Genomic DNA, 13606 nt, shown 5'->3' with positions numbered 1-13606 from the left:
TTGCTCTGAAAGCACTAAGGCAACACAGAAACAGAGTACAATTCTCACCTAAGGGTAAAATGACCTTGAAGTTGGAAAGCAGTATTCCTTTACTGATATTATTCTAACCCACAGAAAGGGTAATTATAAACCGAGGACCAAGGCATTACTGACTGAACCCTGGATCCTGAACACACCCGGCCTTGTGACCATGAATACCTCATACATGCCTATGCACTGTTCTTTTCTGATAGATGCACATACTGTTGTAATGACCAAATTCAAAGCTTGAAGGAATAAATCCTTCCCTAAGGCGGGGTAACTCAGAAGACTTTGCTGGCAGGAGGCCTGGGTTATCTCTTCAGCACCCAGGGTCCCCTGAGTGCCACTGGAGGCGGGAGTGAGGTGCGGAGGGTACAGAGATAAAACTCCCTACCAGGGAGCTGGATGTAGATCCCAGGCAAACCAGGTGTGGCCCAAAACCTAAATAATTACATGAACTCTGTCACATTTTTTCTTAATATAAGATCTAAAATAGCTGTCTACAATCTGTGGCAGCCTAATTATTTAAAACCTTAAGCATATTTCAAAAAAGAGATCCATCAAGATATATAGGTGACATGGGTTTTTTTAAAAAAATGAAAATGGAGCTTTCAGTAGTCATTGTGATTTTTCAGTTCCCCAGACTGATCAGAGGGTGACTCTCTCCCTCCCTCCTGCTCTCCATTCTCTCTCTCTTTCTCCTTAGGACTGTGAAGAATTACCTAGAGGCAAGACAAGAGCTCATTAATTAAATATTTCCATACTGGACACTCATCATGCCTGACAGTTCTCTCATTATATGCCCCTTAGAGGCACACTGGTTGTCAGCAACTGATGTAAAATAATTTTCTTGCTGCTTTAACTGGCTGAGAAAAGGCTCCATAGCAGTTCTTCATGTCTATTAGTTACATTATTTGAGAAAAAAATTTTTCTTCATTGAAAGAAAAGTCAAAACATTTCATGGAAAATCTTGAGATAATTTGCTTTTTCTGAAAAGGGAAAAAAATAGCTTCCAATTGTAAACATCTTTGGCTTATGCCCCAGGGATCCTTCTGCTTTAGCATACATATGCCATTATTTTTTCATATATAGTTATTTCTCTATTTATTAGGATGAGAATGTTCTATAGACCATGATGTACTGTGGCAGAAACAGCAAGTGTGACAAATTCAGTTGTTTTTAGTGAATATTACAACGGATTTAGTTGTTTTTAGTGAATATTACAAATTGATTTAGAAATATATGTAGTCTTCATCTCTTTCTGGCCCAGAGCCCTTAAATGCAAGCTTTTCCAGGCTCAAAACAAAAGGTACCTTTTGTTATGTTGATGAGTCACCTTAGACTCCACTAAACCCGGAACTGGTCAACCAGGAGATTAGATGGTTGAAATTTACTTCCGCACTTCACCTCTTCAGAGGAAGAGTCACTGGAAGTGGAATCCTGTTCTATGGCTAATGCCTTAATTTAATAACACCTATGTTATGAAGATTTTGTAAGAACCCAAATGGATGGGGGCTGAAGAGTGTTTTTTTTCTTTTTACAAACCTTTTTTTTTTTACAAAGAAGGTTTTTAAAAATTGAATCATAGATACGCAATTACAAAGTTGTTCATGATTGAGTTTCAGTCATACAATGTTCCAGCCTCCATCCCTTCACCAATTTCACCAATGTATATTTCCCACCACCAATGTCTTCAGTTTCCCACCTACAACCACCTGACCCCCTTCCCCTCCCCCGGCCTATCTGTATAGCAGTTTTCTCTCTCTTTCTCTCTCTCTCTCTCTCTCTCTCTCTCTCTCTCTCTCTCTCAAGTAGGTACCAAACAGTTATCATGTATATCCCTTTACTTCCTTTCAGCGCTCAGTTCTTGTCCAGATTGACCATTCCCAGCTATCATTGTCATGGTGGTTCCTTCTCTGTTCTAACTGCCCTCCCTGCTACCCACCCCCACCCCCACCCTTATGGCAAGCTTCTAGCTGTAGGCCAATCCTTCTTGCCATCATTTCTATTGTCCTTGGGTATTAGTCTTATACTATGTCTTTTATATTCCAGAAAATGGGTGTAATCATTCTATGTCTCTCCTTCTGACTCATTTCACTCAGCATGCTGAAGAGAGTTTGGGGGTGTTGTTCATGGGGGACCTGTGGTAGGCTCTTGAAGTCTACCACACCTTTCCCCATACCATATTGCAAATGTCTCTTCATCTGAACGTATCCTTTCATCCTTTTCTAATAAACATGTAATCCAGCAAGTAAAATATATCTCTGCATTTTGCGAACTACTCTAGTAAGTTAACAAAACCTGAGGAAGGGATTGTGGAAACTTCCAATGTGTAGTCAACCTGTGGGACACAGGTAGTAACCTGGGTTTGGGGCTATGGGAAAGGTGAGGAAAGGAAAACCCAGTGGGCTGGGGCTCTTAACTGGTAGAACCTGGTACTATCTCTGCATAGATACATTCTGGTCTTTAATAAATTTAAAACTGATGTTTGTGTACAGATTAAGTTGTAGTTTAGTTTTCATTCTTTGCATGTGACTGTCCAGTCTTCTCAATACTGAAGATCATTTTCTACTGCCATTATAAATTATCAGCTCCTTTTGTCACAAATTAGTTGTCATATAGATATGGCTTTATTTCTGGGCAGTCAGTTTTGTTCCATTTTTGAGTTTGTTAATTTACTCCAGTAGCATTCTGCTTTATCCACTATCATTTTGAGGTATAGTTTGAAATTAGGGCATGTTATATCTTCATTTTTGTCTTTTTTTTCTTTACATTTTAACTCTGAGGTCGTTTGTAGCTGCAAATAAACATAATGATTTCTTTCAAAAAAGTTTTTAATAGAATCACTGTGAGATAGACCTTACAAAGCTGTTCATAATTAGGTTTCAGATATACAGTGTTTCAACATACATCCCTCCACTAGTCTACATTTCCCAGTCCTAGTGTCCCCAATTTCCCTCCCATCACAATTCCCCCTCCCCCAGCCTGCCTCTATAATGATATTTTTGGTTTTATGTGATATGTGAGGACTGCTGTTGGGTTTTTCGTGAATACATTGAATCCATACATTGCTTTAGGTAATATGGCTATTTAAACAATCACCATCCATTCTGATAAGAATTATTGTTAAAATTTGAATAGAAAAACTGTTCTTAGGTTATTTATTTGTTATATTTCCTACACAGTAAAAGTCACCAACTAGGGGCCGGAGTGATAGTACAAAAGGTAGTGCATTTGCCTTGCACATGGCCAACCCTGGTTCAATTTCCAGCATCTCACATGGTCCCCCAAGCATTGCCAAGAGTAATTCCTGAGTGCAGAGCCAGGAGTAACCCCTGAGCATCATTGAGTGTAACTGTCCTCCCATTGTTCATCGATTTGCTTGAGCAGGCCCAGTAACGTCTCCATTTTTGAGACTTGTTGTTACTGTGTTTGGCATATCGAATACGACACGGGTAGCTTGTCAGGCTTTGCCGTGATGTGACTAAAAAAGACAAAAAAAAAGTCACCAACTAAAGAGAATTAAATTGGATTAATAGCACAGCGGTAAGGCGTTTGCCTTACACGCAGCCAACATGGCCGACCCGAGTTCAATTCCTCCGCCCCTCTCGGAGAGTCCGGCAAGCTACCGAGAGTATCTCGCCCGCACGGCAGAGCTTGGCAAGCTACCCGTGATGTATTCGATATGCCAAACACAGTAACAACAAAGACTCCAATGGAGACGTTACTGGGCCCGCTCGAGCAAATCGATGAACAATGAAAGGACAGTGACAGTGACAGTGACAATTAATTAAATTTAATTAATTTAAAATGAGAATTGATTATAAGCACGACAAAAGAACTGAAGAGAAGGCTGTAAGAAACAATAACTGTACCACAAGTATTAGAGGACATAGTCCCCAGGCAGTCCTGGGCACAGTGCCACAGAGGTTCCTAGTTTGAGAGTCAGTTGCTATGCAGGACCCTGGAGGCTGAGATACACACCTGCTGTGGCTGGGCTGCTTTGAGTTAACACTGATGAAAATGTACATTGTCCTACGTGCTGCTTGTACATCTAGATGAGAAGCCAGAGCAGGACAGTTGCTGCTGTTATCTTCAGTCTTCCAGTCTCCTACTAGTCTCTTCCATTTGCAGATCTGATTGGAAGCAATTTTTCAGGAGCTTCTGGAGAGTGCAGTTGTTGATATTTTGACCAGCCTCCTTTTTACGTAAGATATCGTATTGTCTTACATAATGTGTAAATCTTCGAAATTAACAAAATAATGAATATTTTGAGCCTAGAGTCATGTCATATATAACTGAAGTACTAGCTTGGAATTTTTCTTTTAAAATAAAGGATCGGAGCTGAAGCAATAGCACAGCGGGTAGGGTATTTGCCTTGCACACAGCCGACCCGGGTTCGATTCCCAGCATCCCATATGGTCCCCCGAGCATCGCCAGGAGTGATTCCTGAGTACAAAGCCAGGAGTAACCCCTGAGCATCGCCAGATGTGACCCAAAAAGCAAAAATAAATAACTAAATAAATAAAATAAAGGAAAATATAGAAATGCAACTTTCACGTTTTATTTTATTTAAGAAAACAGTTTATTTTAGAATAAAAAGTTACAGAGCAATTTAAAAATCTGAACATAGTTTTAGCTTGAAAATTAAAAGATCAATGACAAAAGAGAAAAAGATCATGATTTTTCTTACCTGTTTGGGGCATGATATGTTATTTAAATGAGAATAAAATTTAGATCTTTTTACATTTTGAGATCTGAAAATATGGGAACACATCACCCTGAAATGACTTACTTAAAGCTTTTTTTTAATAAGTATTTAAAGTCTTTCATAATTGTTGGCAGTTTATCTGAAGTTGAAGCAAATTTTTTCTCCATTTCCTTAAGATGATAATGATGCTGTGTATTTTCAGTTATCACATTTTAAATGAACAAATTAGTGTTAAGGCCAGAAAGATAGATTAATGGGTTTAGATTAGATTTTGCATACTTGGAGGTGTGGGTTTGATCCTAAGTACTGCATGGTCCCCTGAGCATCACCAAGAACATGATCACCACAGAGCTGGCAGTAATCCCCAAGTTCTGTCAGGTATGACTCCCAAATACAACAAAAAACACATCTCTAATGAGAACTAATTTACACACCATATAATTAATGTATTTCAACTTCACAGTTCAATTATTTTAGTATATTTATAGTCATACATAGCCATGATCTAATAAATTACCAACTATCACCTCAAACAGAAAGCCTGAATCATCCACCTATTCTTATATCCCAACCTTGCCTAGCTCTTTTTTAAAAATAATTTTATTTTATTTTTATAAATTTATTACATTTGATATTCAAAAACCAATCCCACCACCGTGTACCTTCCCACAACCATAACAGGAAGGTATGTGAAGATTGTTGTATTTCATCCTGTAGTCATTTAAGCCCTCGTATAAGAGACTAAAAGCATACATGTTAAAGCCAAACAAATGTGTGCTACTTTTGGTACATCAGTAGGTTAGAGTATGAGAGGTCACATGGCCAAGAATGTGGCCACATGTTCCAGGAATTCTGAAATTTAGAATATGGTTACAGAGCAGATTCACTAGTGGGTAAGACCTATGTCAATCTCTTCTTGGCCATTGATGAGATTATATGGCACTGGTGGCAGTTTGTGGGTATGACTGCCAAACTACTGGGAAACTTGGGATCTGGGGAAGGAGGCCCAGTCCTGCTCCTAGCAATCTTGGAGATTTCAGTTACGGGTCCTGCACACGTGGGTTTTTCTGCAGGTTCTGTCATGGGTGAGGCTTGCCCTAGCCTATGGAGAGCAACCTTGAGTATGGATGCAGTTGAGTTCTGGAGGTTTTAGGCTGGTTCTTCTGGGGTGGGGAGAGAAACTAAACCCGCTTCCCTCTGAGTTGCCCCGCCCCAGTAAAGACAGCCTGGCCCGGGGCCAGGACGCTCTATGTTGGTCTCTTCCAAGGGCTTTATTTTAGAGTCTCTGGATCTTGGCCGTTGATGAGTTTATATCCTTGCCCAGCTTTTATCTACTATTAATCTTTTGTCTGTCTATGGAGTTAACTGTTCCAGACATTCATATGCTATTTGGTCTTATAGCTGGTCTTACACTTAGCACTTCTTCAAAGTTGATCTACATCAGAGCATGAAAAAGTGCATTACTTGTTTTGGCTGAATAATATTGTAGTGAATGGATATGACATATTACTATTAAGTTAACTTGCATCTAATAATATTTTAAGATATAATTTATTTCATATAAATATAAAATGGGCATAGAATTGGGAAATTAGAGACAATATTTTTTTTCTTTAATTTTTTTTTTTTTTGCATCATCTACTTTGAAAACCAAAGAAGACTGTCACTGTCACTGTCACTGTCCTCCACTGTTCATCAACTTGCTCGAGCGGGCCCAGTAACACTGTGAAACTTCTTGTTACTGTGTTTGGTATATCGAATATGTCACGTGAGCCTGCCAGGCTTTGCAATGTGGGCAAGATACTCTCAGTAGCTTGCCCGGCTCTTGGAGAGGGGCGGAGGAATCGAACTGAGGTGGACCAGGTCAGCCGTGTGCAAGGCAAACACCCTACCCACTGTGCTATCGCTCCAGCCCCAAAGAAGACTCAGAAAAAAATAATTAAAACTACTCAGCTCTGCATGGTGGCTTTTTATGTAATAGTCAGTTGGCAAGAATCGTGAAATTGTATTTCATTTATAATATTAACAAAAACTTTTATACACAAAAGAAAATACAGTGTACAGAATACATGTGCATGCACTTGTGCTTCTCAGATATGTGACCTCTGTAACTGAGAAGAAATACATTGCTAGAACAAATACATTTACTTAGTAAAGACAGTAGATTTAGTATAAATTAGTTTATAAATATGTTACTTTCAAATAAGAACCCACTTCATTTATGTCTGCACATTATATCAGTTTTTAGATATCCAAAATAATGAAAAATGAGAATATATCAGTAAAATTTTATCTTTTAAAATCTTGAAGCAAGATAGTTTTTATTGAATCTTAGATGTGAGGAGAGAGAAAGAGAGAAAGTAAATGTTCAAGGGAGAACATGGACTTAAAGAACCTGTCAGTAAAATTTTGAAAAAGAAAAATAGTGAAGGCAGAATGACTTTTTTAATGAGATATTTAGTGAATAATAAATAAAAAGAATTTAAGCAACTTGTTTTAATAAGCAATAAGAACTTAGTGAAATACAACATAAAATAAAGAAGAATATTGAGTATGAATAAAATTAGTATATGATAAAGTTATTAATTATAATTCATCATTATTCTTCATCATAATTATTCAAGAGCATGACAAACTAGTGACTAATAACCTTGTTGTCTTAAAGGTGCAGACAACAAAAAACATTGTCCCTGTGCTCTTAAATTAGTTAATAATATGAGGTAACTTTTGGAATTTTCAGAAAAAGAAGAACAGTGCCAGTAAAGTGCTGTAAAGTGCCAGTACAGAAATCTATGCACAGAAACAGCAAAATATATCTCTTAAAGTAATATATTTCTAAGTAAAGGTAGAGATGATTGCTCACAAACAGAGCAGTAAATATTAACACCTAAAACAAACAGCTCCCAGGTAAAAGCATAGAAACACATGCTTCTAAACAAATGAATAAACAGTCACTGAAAAGTCAAACATGAACAAATCCAAAGGAATACATCTTATATAAAACAATAATAATAATGTTGCTCATGGGGGCTGACCATATATATGTATATATTACTTTTAATTAAGAAATAATAATGGCTCTTGGGGGTTGACCATATATATGCATATATTACATATAATAAATAATAATGGTTCACAGGGATTGACCAGATGTATGTATGGCGTTTGTCTTTGCGTGTAACCGACCCAGGTTCAATTCCTCTGTCCCTCTCAGAGAACCTGGCAAGCTACCGAGAGTACACTGCCTGCATGGCAGAGCCTGGCAAGCTCCCCATGGCGTATTCAATATGCCAAAAACAGTAACAACAAGTCTCACAATGGGGGACGTGACTGGTGCCCACTCGCAAATCAATGAACAATGGGAGGACAGTGCTACAGTGTTACACATTACATATAATTAAAAGGCATGGAAATTAAGATGAGTGAGATAGAGTAAAAATATTAGTGATATTGATGGTAAGATAGAGTTAAAATATTCTAACAGTCTAATATTGTCTGGGAAGTGATAAAATACTTAATTTGTATTCAAATTAAGAATGCCTGCTAAAACGGCCTCATTTGTGGCCCTATGACATCTCATACCTCACACCACTCATACTCCAAGAGTAGTGCACCACATTTGATGGAGTTTAACGTAGAAGGCAACCAACTTTAGAGGGAAATATATTTTTACATATATACATATATATGCAAACACACATATATATCCATATATATATATGGATATAGCACACAAGGACGATTAGAGATCGCCCCAAAAGCCTACATCTTTCAACAGGAGAGCTCAGCAAGGTACTGAGGGTATCCAGCCCGCACAGCAGAGCCTGGCAAGCCACTTGTGACATACTAAATATGCCAACAACAATAGCTAAAATGGGTCTCATTTTCCTAACCCTGAAGGCATCTCCAGTTGAGTTGGGAAGAAAGAGAGGGCTTGTACTAAGCAGACGGCATGCAAGTCAACGGGCGGGAAGGTGCCCCCAAAGCAGCTGGCCACCAAGGCGGCCCACAAGAGCATGCCAGCCACGGGTGGCGAGAAGAAGCGGCACCACTACTGGCCCGACACCGCGCGCTACACGAGATCCGCCTGCTGCCGTTCCAGAGGCTGGTGCGTGAGATCATGCAGGACTTCAAGACTGATCTGCGCTCCCAGAGCTTGGACATCATGATGCTGCAGGAGGCGTGCAAGGCCTACCTGGTGGGGCTCTTTGAGGACACCAACCTCTGTGCATTCCCCGCCAAGCGTGTCACCATTATGCCCAAGGACATGCAGCTCGCGTGCCGCATCCACAGAGAGAGAGAACATAAAGTTTATGATGCTAAAATCTCAGGGCTGGGACAAATGGAGACGCTGTTGGAGCCCGCTCGAATAATCGATGATTAACGGGATGGCAGTGACAGTGATAGCACACAAGGCTCAATCTTTAACAACATATTAGTAATTTCTCATTAGAAGGGCTTAATGGCCCCTGGGTGAAATACAACAATCTTCACACACTGTCCTCTAAGGAAAATTTTTTTGGAGAATTTTCAGTGGTTTATTTATAACAAATAATACAAAATAAATTATTTCTGTTCTTCTTTGGGGCAGGGGTTGGGGTTTGGGATGGAAACACCCAAAATATGGTGATGGGAAGGTGTAATGGTGGTGGGATTGGTGTTTGAATATTATACGTAATCAAATATTGTGAACTACTTTATAAAAATAAAATAAAATTTAAAAAATAAATACAATTTTAAAAAAGAATACCTGCTATAAACTAGTTAACAAATAAAAGGATAGTAGGAGACCCGTAAGTGGCTCAGTGGCTTAGAGTACCTGCTTAGTGAGCATATGGAAGCAACCTCCTGCAACAAGCATGATCCTTGCAGAGCTGCTTCTAGTCCCGGGCGGTTATGCTGTCCCGCATTCCTGCTGCTGTCTTTGATCCACATGGCAGTGAGGTGTGTATAAGTGCTGCAGGGAAAGGGCATGATTCCTTGTGAGTGCTGCAACTTTGTTCAACAATTTGAAAATACATATAACTGGACAAAATCTTTGCAAATAACAACCCTAGCAAAAATGATAGAAGAAATGGAAATCTGAAGTTTTATAGCTATATAAAGAGAAGTAGAAATCTTTTATGTTACTCAATAAAAATCTTACATATTACTCAAGCATTTGTTACTCAATAGCCTTCTTGGTTTTAGGGGGAAGTGGGCAGGGAAAGCAGGGAAGCAAGTTAGTGTGTAACCAGAGAAGAGAAAACAAATCGAGAGTAGCTTTTAGTCTTTAGTGACATTTTAGTGCTGTTAACATGTCTTTTTATGGAGTGATAGAGTGGAAAAATGCTTAAAGAGGATGAAGAAGTGTAGACTTTGTAAATTTTCAGAACTATTCCAGATTTCAGGATTCCCTTCTTAGACCATCACACACACACACAGAGAGAGAGAGAGAGAGAGAGAGAGAGAGAGAGAGAGAGAGAGAGAGAGAGAGAAGATCAAAATAACAAAGGAAAAAGCAGGTCTAAATAAAAAAAGTTATATAGGAAGAACCATGAATTCTCAGAAGCAAAGACATGTTTTGGACACTGTGAAAAAGCAACAGAAGAGGGAGCTCTATGTAGTTAAAAAAAATTGCCCTGAATTAAGTCTTTGTATAGAAGTTTAGAAAAACTCATTTCACTCAAGAAATAAGCCCCAGAAATCATTGAGGTAAAATCTCATGGAAAGTTTTAAGAAAGGAGAAAAAAAAATCCCATACTATTCGTATAGAAAATTGAAGCCTAATAGAAAAATATTTACAACACAAATGAGAACTTTAAGCTCTTATTTCAATAAACAGATGTGAGGAAAATCTAAGATATAAAAAAACACAATAAGAATCAAAAGAAACAGAAATGAAGCAACAGAACTCAGAATTAGATGAACTGCCATATGATTCAGCAATCCCACATATGAGTATATACTTAAAGGAACTGAAATTAAAATCTCGAAGAGATATCTGTAATCCTGTACTCAGTGAAGCATAACTTACAATAGCCAAGACATGGGAGCAATTATTAATGCCCTTCTCTGGATAAATGGATTAAGAAAATGAGATGTATAAATAGAATGTTATTCAGTCTCGAGAAGGGAATCCTGCCATATATAGGTAAATAGATAAGCCTGGAGAAAATTTATGAAATAAATCAGATACAGAAGGAAAAATCATCACACTGATAATGAAGAATCTAAAATAGTTAAGCACACTAAAACTAAAAACAGAATGAGGCTGCTAAAAATTGTAAGGAAGAGACAATAGGAAATTAATAGTAAAGGGTATAAAGTTTTGGGTAAGCAATTAAATAAGTATCATAGATCAGCTACATGGAATAGCACCTATAGTTAATACTTTATCGATACCCTCTCAAGAATTTGTTAAGCAAGGGACTAGAGAGAAAATACAGTGAGTAGGCTGGTCGCCTTGTAGCCAACCAAGGTTTGATCCTCGGTAACCCGTAAGGTCTCCTGAACCCCCTAGAAATGATGCCGGAGTGCAGAGCCAAGAGTAAAGCACTGAGCACTGCTGGGCATGTCCCAAAAATAAACAAAAAGAAGAATTTGTTAAGAGAGCAGATTCATGTTAAATGTTAGTATAAAAAGATAATGAAGATGATAGTAATGAGGGTGATTGGAAGTTTTTGAGGTGATGGATCTATTTACGACATAGATTGTAGTGCTGATTTCACTGATAGATACTTGTCTGCAAATTCACTCTGTTGTAAAAATAAAATACAAACATCTTGTCAATGTTATATAAATCAGTTTAAAATAATTTGAAAGTAAAAGATAAAGAATTTTAGGCATGATTATTAAACTGGAGGGAATACAAGAAAGAATAATACCACTAGATAATAAATGACCCAAACAAAAAGGTGATATGAAGGGAAAATATTGTAAGTCAAAAATAAAATTTTAAAAAACCCAAAAAGATAAAGAATCCTGTAGTGTTAGGATCTAAGAGAGGGCTGAGATTTGGATGTGGAACATGTAGAGTCACTCAGATACAGGAAAACTCTCAAACTAATATAAAAAAATTACCCTATTGATAAATCCAATAAAAAATTGGCAGAAAAAGAGACAAGAAGAGGTGCTTTATAAAAGTGAATATCTAAATGTCCAATAAACATAAGAAAAGATTTTTCATCTCAAAGAAAAATTAAAATTATACTGAGATAGCATTTTGATAAAAAATTCCACTTCTAAATGTTCATGCTATGGATATATGCATAAATTTATATAATATATAATATATATAATTTCATATATAAGAATGTCCACTGCAGAATTTTTACAATTTTAAAAATGTAAATCTATCAAGCTGAAAGCCATTAAAATGGTCTATTTCGGGGGGCTGGAGCGATAGCACAGTGGGGAGGGCATTTGCCTTGCACGAGGCCCATCCGAGTTTGATTTCCAGCATCCAATATGGTCCCCCGAGTACTGCTAGGAGTAATTCCTGAGTGCATGAGCCAAGAGTAACCCCTGTGTATTGCCGGGTGTGACCCAAAAAAACAAAAAATAAAAACAACAAAAAAAAGGTCTATTTAGGATGATGAATTTTGGGTTAATCTCTGCCTATTTTCCCTCCCAACCCTCACTAAATAAAGTTAAATATCTTTATGTATGATGGCTATTGGTTTGAAAATACAGTGAGAAGCTTGGGAGATAGCTGAAGTACTAGAACACATGCCCAGCCTGTTTGAGGCCCTGATTTTCATCACTGGTATCACATGCTCCACCTCTTGCATTAGCACCGCTGAATGTCACTGCCTCTGGACAGTGACACTGGGAGTGGGCCTCTGTAAATATATATAAATGTGCATATATATATATATATATAGGTGTGTATAAATATCCTATACTGTTAATTATTTTTTTTTATGTACAAGTAGTCACTGTCACTGTCCTCCCATTGTTCATTGATTTGCTCGAGAGGGCCCAGTAATGTCTCCATTGTGAGACTTGTTGTTACTGTGTTTGGCATATCGAATACATCACAGGTAGCTTGCCAAGCTTTGCCGTACGGGCGAGATACTCTCGGTAGCTTGCTGGGCTCTCCAAGAGGGGCAGAGGAATCGAACTTGGCTCGGCCATGTTGGCTGTGTGCAAGGCAAACACCCTACTCGCTGTGCTATCGCTCCAGCCCATGTACACATAGTAGCACACATAAATACTTTTAGCTCTGTGTGTGTGTGTGTGTGTGTGTGTGTGTGTGTGTGTGTGTGTGTAGTTGGGATTTACTCCTGGCTCTGCACAGAGGGATCACTCCTGTAGTGCTCAAAAGATCATGTGGGATGCCAGTCTGGCCATATGGAAGACAAGTGTCCTGCCTGCTGTACTATAACTGGCCCCCAAAAGAAAGTTTTCAGTGAGCGAAAGTTGCATACAAAGATGTGAGTAGAAAAAGAGGGAAAATGTGTTTAAGAGAGAACACAAGCTTTCCAAGATGGAAATAAGCAAGCAAAGAGACAAGCAAGTCAGAGAAGCAAATGTTCAAGGGAGAATGCAGGCTTGAAGAACAAGCCCCCATGTTCTCTTTTTATTTGTTGTTGTTTTTGACTGTATCTGACTGTGATCAGGGTTTGCTCCTGATTCTGTTCACAGAGATCACTCCTGGTGATGCTCAGGGATCATACACAATGCCAGGGACTGAGCGTGGGTTAGTGGTGTGAAGTCAAGTGCTTTATACACTATACTATTTCTCTGGCCCCTAGACTCTTAAGGAAGATATACACATGTAAAGAATCACTGAGTGAAGAATCACATATTATGACATTATGACTTAGAAAAACAGTGAATTTTCTCACTCAGAGAGAAGAACTTGTAAAGTCATCCAGTCAAGCTCTTCCC

General features: G+C 38.3%; 1 pseudogene; it reads left to right on the top strand.

The window, feature by feature from the left end:
• The first annotated feature begins 5693 nt into the window (after nt 1-5693).
• Nucleotides 5694-10087, top strand: LOC130041628 (histone H3.1-like; annotated as a pseudogene).
• Nucleotides 10088-13606: the final 3519 nt, after the last annotated feature.

The sequence above is a fragment of the Sorex fumeus genome, unplaced genomic scaffold, assembly GCF_029834395.1.
Source record: "Sorex fumeus unplaced genomic scaffold, SorFum_2.1 ptg000098l, whole genome shotgun sequence".
NCBI classification, from domain to species: Eukaryota; Metazoa; Chordata; class Mammalia; order Eulipotyphla; family Soricidae; genus Sorex; species Sorex fumeus.
The sequence above is the reverse complement of the archived record's forward strand: the minus strand, read 5'-3'. Positions and strand labels throughout refer to the sequence as shown.